We start from the raw sequence: 6,295 nt of genomic DNA on the forward strand, positions 1-6,295 counted from the left end.
GAACGTCACCTTCTTCTACAACTGAGCACATGTCTGCTTTGTGACAGTATATCTTTTCTGCCCAGTTTGGAAGGGAAAGTTCCCTATTTACATACTTGAAGGCACTGGGGGATGACAAAGGGCATCAGCTGACAGGGTAGTCTTCAGAAGGACGGGAGCAAGAGGTGGGGTGGCCATGTTAAACATGAATGGAACCAAAGCTTGGCTATGGGCTTTTTGCCAAGACAGAGAAAAATCCATCTGCTCGAGGACGTCTGTCACCTGTGATAAGGCCCATCCTTCACGAGCATGACCTCAAAGACAGAAGACACCTAGGTTTTATTCTTCCTGTTGTATGTGCCACTTCACAAGGGGAGAAACACGCAAGCTCCATGGAATTGCCAAATTCTAGAGCTAGAAGAGGTTTCAGATGTCAAGTCACCCAGATGTTGCAAACGGGGAGCCAGCTGGGTCCCCGTGAGGGACACAACTTTGTTTGGCTTGCGTGGTGTTTTTGTTTCTTTGTTTGTTGTCAACATTTGAAAATCAGGAGATTTCAGATAAAAATAAAGTTTGAGAGATTTTCTTGAAACACTGGACACTCTGGACACTCTGGCCACTCTGGCCCCATTCCTGCATGGGAACAACTGAGAGGCAACTCTTCCTTGGGCTTCCAGAGGCCCAAATTCCTACCCTTTGCTTACTTAAGGTACATCCAGATGCACCTGCGTTTGTGACCCCTCTCCCAAATTCAGCCTGCATCCCACAGCCTTTTTCCTCTGTGAGGAGACAGGAACCTAGAAAATGAGATGTTTCCCCAGGCCTCATGGGGACTAACAGGGAGACTCCCTTCTGAGTTCCCTCGGCTGTGCCAGGGACTGCTCTAGGGGGCTTTGTTTTAGTTAGAGCATTCCTATAAACTTAAAACAAAAACCAAAATAGATCATTCAAGAAAAAGGAAGGCAGCATTCTGTGGTGGGAAGAGCACAGGGTTGGGTTTCTGATAGACCCAGATCCAAACCCTGGTATTTTTGGGGGGGGGGGCTTAGATCCTGCCACAGGTTTATTTGTACAAATAGCACAGGAAGACATCAGCCCCATGCAGACAGAGGTCCTTCCGTCCTCACGTTGGCAGACAGAGCCTCTATACTTCGAAACTTCGTGGGGGCCTGGGCACCTTCCAGGGCTGCAGCTGCAGCTGCAGGCTGGCCTTGGTTTGAGCCTTGGCCTTGGCCTCTGGCTGGCAGAGCCTGAGACCCCTGGCAATGTGGGCATGAGCACGTTTCAAGTTTGGGGTGAGCAATATAGGCAAGTCAACTGAGCTTGTGGCTGCCACCCTTTGAGATTGTGGGCTTGGCCTTCTGGGGCTTGACGAGGGCTTTGACAGCCTTGGCATGGGCACTCATGGCCTTAGTGTTGTTGGCTTGCATCTTTTTAGGCCCTTCTTGTTGTGCTTCTTGGCAAAGCACATGTTCCTCAGGAACTTGGGGTCTACGCTTCTTAAGAGATACATATCTTTGTGACCAGAGTCTCTTGATACTGTTTCTGTGCCATTTTTGTGGAATGGTGGTACGTGCTGTGGTTCTTGGACTTGGCCATGTCTACACCGAAGTCTACAGCTCCCCCAAACCCTGGTATTTAGTACTTGAGTACAATTATGTGGACATCTACCAATGAACCAAGCAGAAAGAAAATACCTTTGGCTCTCACTCTTAGCTGTGTGACCTTGTTCAGCCTTGTAACTTCTCTGACCTGCACAATGGGAATACTGATACTTGCCTTGGGGCTGATTGTGAGGGTTGGTGCTAATTCTGTGAAGTCTTTCCTGATACCCTATGCCTGTTCATCAGCACCCTCTGCCCCCTTAATCCCCCAAAATGTGACAACTTCTTCCTTTGTGCCATTTGGCCCTAGACACCTCTATTCCTGCCCCTGTTTCAGTACTGCATTTGCCCCCAGTTAGACTGCAAATCCAGACACGGGAGCCCTGTACCTGTTTTTATGACACCGGTACCTAACACTTCATAGGTACTTTGTGACTGTTTGTTGAAAGCCCCTATGCAATGGCTGTGATTTTTAATAACTAGCATGTTGGAATGAATGCATCCAGATCCATTCCACCCTTCAAAATAGTGATCTTGGTAGACCAGTGAGAACACCATTGCTCAAAGCTGGTCTAGAACTTGGTGCTTGGACTTGCTTTTGGGCCATCCTGGAACTACCCAAGAAAACTTGTCTCTTTCCTTTGTTACCATGTCAAATTTTCCACCCAAACAATACTTACCACCTTCTTTGGTTGTAAATCTTAATTCTGACTATCAACATCAAGGATGTCATAGTTCTCCAAACCCGTAAAACTCTCCATACATTTACTTTGTTATTATTATCTGGCCAAAGAGCCACGGCCAAACTTACCCTAAGGGATGAAAAATTGCCACCATTGAGAATTATACAAAAGAATATTCTGCAGCAATGCAAGAAATGCCAGAAGAGATATCAATACATTTTGAATAATGAGGATGTCATTAGAATAAGAAAGTACTTTGAAGGAAAGTCTTTTCATTTAAATGAATGAAAAAAAAATCAATCCCATTGCTATATAGTTGCCCTGTGCCTGGAGGGATGAGGGAGGAAAGAGCCAGCCAACGAGGTGACAGCACAGTGTCCAGAAATAGTTAAGACCCCAAGTGGATTACATACACTCCAATCATTGTCCCACATCACCTGATTCCTGATTCCTCCCTTTATCATAGGAAGAGAAGCATCCCTTGGGGTGGTCTTGTTTTTGCTCCAAAATAATTGATACAAATATCTCCTCCAGCTAGGCTTTTCTGAGCGGTGGTAGAAATGACCATAGAGACAAGGCTGGCACCATGAATACTGCAGAGGACCCAGGAATGGAGCTGACAGTCCAGTTGAGGAGATGAGGCAGGATAGAGAAAGCATACACAGCATTAAGGGAGAGGGGGCAGGGGAAGAGGCTAACTTCCCCTGCTGGGTTTCAGGAAGGTACCATGGAAGAAACAATGGTTCTGTTGGGCTATAAAATCCTGGGAGCTCTGGGAATGTGTTGGACCAGCAGAGCGGGCAGGGGAGAAGGCCATCCAAGCTGAGGGAGAAGGGTGAACCACTTGCTAACTAAGACTAAAACCATACACAGTAAAGACATAGTTTGTGGATTAGCCACTTACCTTGCTTCTCATCTTTCCTTCGAGGGTAGAAAGAGCACTGTGGGTTCTAAATCAGTGTTACTCATTTTCCGTGTGACCTTGGAATATCATCAGGTCTCTTTGCATCTCAGTTTGCACATCTGTTAAGAAGAAGAGAAATACCTGACTTTCATATCTCACCAGGTTGTCCAGAGGATGGAATGATATAGTGCATGTGAAAAATTGTTTGTTCATTCATTCATCCGTTCATTCCTTCAGGTAACCACACACTGAGTCCTTCGGGATTCCACCAAGAGGAGAGGGGGAAAGACGTGGACATGGAATTCTAATCAGATCAAGAGCTATAACCAGTTCTATCAGGAGAGAACTAGACAACAATCACTGGAGACATTTGAGCATTGGCTTTGGAAATGCTCTCTTGGACCCCAAACTGCTACTAATTGTATTCTTTCTCTCTTTTCATTAACTGTTAAAAGGATAAAGTTTCAATACTGACTGAGAGGCATCTTGTGTGAGAAAGTCAACCGGGGTCAGGAGTGTGCACCCCAAAGCTGGTCTCTGCATTGAATGTCCAGACAGGGCCAGAAGCCCATGCCCCGCACCTGCAAGATGTCTTACCCTTGTGCCTCGTCCCCCTTTACAAGCCTAGTACTCTGCCTGAAGATGTGGGTGCTTGGTTTCTCATTTCTTTGGGCAAAATGGAAGAACCAAGGCCATGTGGGGGGTGTCACACTTTTCCTTGATATTGTGTCATCCCTGGTAGGGTGTGTCCAGTACTCTCAAGAGTCCCCTTTATTACTTTGAGGAGGATCCCAGAATGAGGCTTCCCAGCTTCCCTCTTTTTTGGTTGATATTGGTCAAAACACTGACTGCTTTGTCTGAGTTCACACCCCTCCACTTTTTACCTGGGTTCTTGGGGGCAGGACAGTTGCTAGGAGCCCCTTAAGGAAGATTAGGAAGAGGTGAAAAGGTAAAGTCTGGGGCAGTATTTACTCTCCCACGGCAGCCTATGTAACCAAGAGAATGTGAATGAGGAGGGCTGCAGATAAGGTTAATCAACACAACTTGCTCATTGCTTCATAGGGACACTGGTTATGATTTTATTAAACCCTGAGAATGTTTCTTGATAAAGACAAAAATCATGTGGTGTTTTTCACTGTTGAATTCCCTCAGAAAATCAGGCCTTTCCGGACGATGGCTTGACATTCTCTGTAAACACAATTAGTCCGGGGTTCCTGCCGCATGGTAGTAAAGATGCCTTCACAAAAGCAGGAGAGAGATTAAATGATTACATTAGCAGAGCAAATATATGTATGATAAAGTTTTATGAGCTCTTCTTCCAAGAAAGGGGCTCTGTAAAAACAATATTGTATTATCCTTGTTCCAAGGCTCAGGGAAATGTAGCCTCCCCTATTCATCTTGGCAGTTTGTGATCACATTTATCTATTCATGACTTTTTCTCCCCCCAAGAAAATTCAAACCAAACGTCATCATATTAATATTATTTAGTGTTGAATCTTTAAATATCTTGTTTTATACCTATATATCCTTCTCTTTGAGGTGGTAACTCAAACTTTTTCTCAGGATATAGGAAAAACGTATAGCAGCAAAGCAAACATTAAAATTTAATACAATGTGATTTCTTGCCAAGATTATGAGATTTCCTTCTTTGTGGGATTTTTGACAGTCATTTCGTTGACTCTCTGGGAATGGGCTGAGAGCTGATGGATGGGCCAAATGATGCTCTGGGCATTAGGGCTACTTTCTCCATAAGCGCAACCCTTAGGTAAAACCAGAGCGTCTGTCCAGGTGTTCTGCTCATCCTGGCAGCCAGAGGTTTACGGTCCAAGACAGACAGATGGCTATTGCAGGTCACATCATGCTTGTTCCAATTATAAAGCTAAATTAATGTAATGCAAGCTAACTCTTGACATTAGGTAAAGGAAATACCCATAGCACCAGTGGCTAAAAAGGAAATTATGGAAGCCATATATTAGTATCTGTCACCACTGGTCTTCTGGTTAGTTGAAGAAAACATCCCCAAGTAAAAGTTTTTGTTGTTTGTTTTGCTGAATGACAGCACAGAGCTTGAAGGGTTGGCAAAAGGGTGATTCTTGGTCTTCCAGATTTTCGTCCCAGTAATCAGGAGGGAAGCGTAACAGCCAGAATGTGGATTGCTCTTCATTTCTGAAAGCTGTAAAGGATTTCCCAAAGACTCATTACATTGAAACATCATGGAAATCCTGCTTAACTCTATTTGTTATCTATTGCTGTGTAACAAATGACCCTCAAACCTAACGGCTTAAGACAACAATTAACATGTATTATCTCACAGTTTCTTTGGGTCAGGAGTTCTGACGTGGCTTAGAAGGGTAGTTCTAGCTTACAGTCTCTCATGAGGTCAGATGACAGCTGGGATTACAGTCATCTGAAGGCTTGGAGGATCTGCTTCCAAAATGGTGCATTCTCATGACTGATAAGTCAGTACCAGCTGTGGATGAGGCATCTCAGTTCTTCACCACTAGAACTTCCCCCATAAGGTGGCTTAAGTTCCCCATGAGGTGACAGCTCGCTTTCCCTAGAGTCAATGACCCAACAGAAAACAAGGCAGAAGCTAGGATGTCTTTTAGGACCTAGCCTCAGTGGTCACATTCCATCATTTCTGCAAAATCAGATTGGTTATACAAGTCAGCATATGTGGGCAAGAACAACAGAAAATTATTAATATCAAGAGGTAAGAATTACTGGTAGCCATCATGGAGGTTGGCTACCATATTAATTTATCTGAATCTTCAGCCTGTCTTTTACCCAGTGTAGCAGTACTTTTTGAAACATTGTTCTATGGTTTTCCTCAATATGTTAATAAGAATTTGGCAAAAACCACTACCTACCCTCTCTTTCACCCCCACAACACATACATACCACCACCACTACCAACAACAACCTTCCATGGTCAAAGGAAATGTGGCAAACTACATTTTGGAGAGTCATAATTCACTTGAAAACTCTGAAGAGCACTCTAGTAAGTAGAAGTGTTCAAATTTCACTCACCATTTCTTACTCATTTGACCTTGAATTCTCCTTCATGGAATGCATATTAATGTCTCCCCAAACACTATGCTGAGAAGGCCATAATTTAAGAAATG

The 6,295-nt window shown here is 44.2% G+C and overlaps 1 pseudogene; it reads right to left on the reverse strand.

The window, feature by feature from the left end:
- Positions 1–1,070: 1,070 nt before the first annotated feature.
- On the reverse strand, positions 1,071–1,578 carry LOC113912387 (annotated as a pseudogene).
- Positions 1,579–6,295: the final 4,717 nt, after the last annotated feature.

Source organism: Zalophus californianus, chromosome 14 (genome assembly GCF_009762305.2).
Source record: "Zalophus californianus isolate mZalCal1 chromosome 14, mZalCal1.pri.v2, whole genome shotgun sequence".
Classification (NCBI taxonomy): domain Eukaryota; kingdom Metazoa; phylum Chordata; class Mammalia; order Carnivora; family Otariidae; genus Zalophus; species Zalophus californianus.